We start from the raw sequence: 3,632 nt of genomic DNA, 5'->3' as shown, positions 1-3,632 counted from the left end.
TATATAAGAAAGAACAAGGCAGGGTTATTATAGTTGACTAAAACCATAAATAATTAATAATAATAATAATAATAATAATAATAATAAACAAACATTTTCAACAATTTACATTTCCTTACTTAAAAATAACGTAAAAAATTAACTTAAAGGTTCGTTTGATCCACTTAACTGTAATAAAAATAAATCTTATAAAAACTTAAACTTCAGCTAGTTGCCAAATAATAATTTTCTCATTATTATTTAGTTTAAGTTGAGCTACTAAAATAAGTCAAACTAAAAAAATGTAAATGACACTAAAACAACACTGAGCTAGTCTCTTTTAAATTAAGGAACTGGTTAGTTGTAGTTAACAGCATAACATGACATGTTTTCTGCATTTACTATTGGCCACTGAACAGCATGTCATTGCATCACTGGTGAATAAGTCACATTCTAAATCACATTCGCACACACGTATATGATCTGGAGCCTCATTTATAAAATGTTGTGCAGAAACCATTCTAAATTTGATCTTACGATCATCTCTCAAATATGCGTACGTGTGATTCATAGAATGAACGTATGCACAGAAAGCACACGTATGCATCTCTTTCAGATGTAAATGATCTTGAACTTGCGCGCAACTGAATTGTTTCAGCTCTCCGAGCATACACACGCTTTATAAATGAGGCCCCTGGCTTTCAGTGTATTATATCTCATTACTTTCGATTTTGCAAGCACTTCAGTGAAAGTGGCGCCCAGCGCTGGACTAATAGCATTGGTGAGCCACTCTGGTGGCATCAAGAACTTTGCTCAAGGGAACGAATGTGACGCTTCGGCGAGGTAAAGCTGTCACGACTGCAGCTGCATGCAAAAGAGTCACGCATCAGTCATGTAACGCCAGGGATTTAAATTAATAGTCTATTGAAACTACTGAATTTTGAAATTCAGAAAATTCAGAAAAATTCAGAAAAATCTGAATTTTGGACTAGTGGATTTTTCCAAGGCACATGTGCTGTGGTGATGTGACAATAAAAATGACTTTGACTTTGAATAAACACAGTCACCTTGGAAGCCCTTGATTGCATTTGAATTCAACCTGTGAAGGTTGTTCATGCACCGTTCAGCTCACAGTCCTCTAAAAACTTCAAAACTTCAAACGTTTCATAGTAACAGCTCTTATATGCTCAGAAAATACTGCAGTGTTCAATGTACTGATGAAGTAGTGTGTTGGGGTCAATTTGATCTACATTCAAACTGTTCAAAATACTGGTTAAACAATTTATTTCTTCCTGAAATTTGGTAAATATTTTTCATTTAGAGTCATGAATGTTCATGTAAAGTTTTGACACACAGATGTGTTTTGGACAGGTTGTATACAAATTGTTACTACTTTTATGTTGTGGTCAATTTGACCCACACTCGATTTTTTTAAGTGCTCAAAATACTGGTTAAACAATTTATTTCTTCTTGAAATTTGGTGAATGTTTTTTATCTGGAGTCATGAATATGCATGCCAAATTTGGGCACATAGATGTGTTTTGGAAAGGCTGTACAAAATGTTATTAAATTTTTGTGTTGGGGTCGATATAATCCACACTCAATATTCAAAGTGCTCGAAATACTGGTTAAACTATTTATTTCTTCTTGAAATTTGGTGTATATTTTCTATTTAGTGTCATGAATGTGCATGCAAAGTTTCGATACATTGATGCATTTTGGAGAGGTTGTGCAAAAACTTGTTACAACTTTTGTGTTGGGGTCAAACGGAGCCCCATTAGTTTCCATGCAATTATCCAAAAATCAACACGTTGAAAAACACTAAAGAGTGTAAAGTGAATGTTGTAGCTTGTCAAACACTAAAAATTAAATACATTAGAACTTATTAACTTTAGTTAAATAAAGACTCAATTTTACTCGAAGATTAGACGACTCTTCTCATTTATTCAAGGAAAATTCACAATTTCTTTATCTAGTTGCGTTTCACAGTCAATAAATCTGTTGAATCTGTTGTTTCTGGTTGTTAGTATTTTGGATCTTAATCACTAGACTGTTGCAGCACTGAAAAGTGTGAGAAACCAATTTTACCCTCACAAGTGTTTGACAAAAACATCAAGCACAAAGAATGTAAGATACTATTTATAATTGTAGTTATGCAGCTCAGTGTACAAATAGTCACTACAAGTAGTCATGACAAAAAAAGCTAATTTTTATCATACAAATAAAATATTTATTAAAATATGTGGGACAAACTGACCCTAACATAACAGAAATAACACAAACATAGAAGGGAATTATTACATTTCTTGCATATTTAATATTTTTTGTCTCTGATAAGTTACAATAGAGTTGTTTCTGTTTTTAAACAAATCTTTAGTGTTTTTCATAGTGCTAATTTCTGGCAAATACAACTCAAACATCGGACACAACAGGAGGGTTAAAAACAAAAACAAAACAACCCCATAAAACTGCAGTCTCTGAATGTAAAGCTTCAAATTAACACAATCAACTGTAACTGTGCTCCATTGATTGGTTTTGAAGAAGTGTAAATCATTGGATTTGAGCTTATGGGTGTATTTACCAATCGGCGGGAAAGGCTGAGCGAAACAAACGTGTTAACAACATTAAAGTGAACACATGCATGCATTTCAGCACATGCATCAACCTTCAACGCATATTACATGATACTATACATAATAACAGTTATTAGTACTAATAGTAAGAGCGGTATGCTTAAGTTATGCAGCACATGTTCATCACAACATTAAGATGTAGACGTTTCTGAGGGCAACAGTTCATTTAAACGAATTATGCAAATGAGGCTGCAGCTATGCTCCGACCCTGATTAAAGGAAAAGCGGCACTCTTTCCAAAGGGAATCGGATCTCATCCTCGCGCCCGTTAATCAGGAATCACTCAAGACAATACGCACTGATGAGAGCACTCGTATCTGTATTAAATCTGAGCGCTGATGAATCTGTCATTACTGAGACACAAACACTGATCGCTGATGAGAAAATGATGCCTGTGTGATAATTAAGTATTAGCTAATGAATGTATGCGCGCCACAAAAATTAATAGGTCTGCGTGCATTCGATTCTGCAGTGGAATAATTGCTTCCTAATCTAATAATCACCTCCATCTCCTGAAATGTATTGCAGTTGATGATCAGCTTTAATCACTACGTCTCCACTCTGGCTCACAGCCGTCTCATGAAAACATGTCACACTGCAGTGAATGGGTGCCGTCAGAATGAGAGTCTGATAAAAACATCACAATAATCCACAAGTAATCCACAGCACTCCAGTCCATCAGTTAACATCTGGAGAAGACAAAAGCTGAGAAAAATCAAGCATTAAGACGTTTTTAACTCAAATACATTGAGTCCATAATCCATAATAACTCTTCCTCCAGTGAAAAAGTGCATCTGCTGTTGTCTCTCACATCAAAATCCAGCCACATATTTGTTTAGAGCTGTTTAAACGCTGCTTGATCTGTGCAGATTTCTCTCCTGATTCAGACCAGAACACTTTTTCACTGGAGGAAGTGTTATTATGGATTATGGACTCTTATTTTAGTTAAAAACGTCTTAATGCTGGATTTGTTTCAGCTTTTGTCTTCTCCAGATGTTAACTGATGGACTGGAGTGCTGTG

The sequence above is a fragment of the Sinocyclocheilus anshuiensis genome, unplaced genomic scaffold (genome assembly GCF_001515605.1).
Source record: "Sinocyclocheilus anshuiensis isolate Anshui unplaced genomic scaffold, SAMN03320099.WGS_v1.1 scaffold480, whole genome shotgun sequence".
In the NCBI taxonomy this organism is placed as follows: Eukaryota; Metazoa; Chordata; class Actinopteri; order Cypriniformes; family Cyprinidae; genus Sinocyclocheilus; species Sinocyclocheilus anshuiensis.
This window is presented reverse-complemented; position numbering follows the sequence as displayed.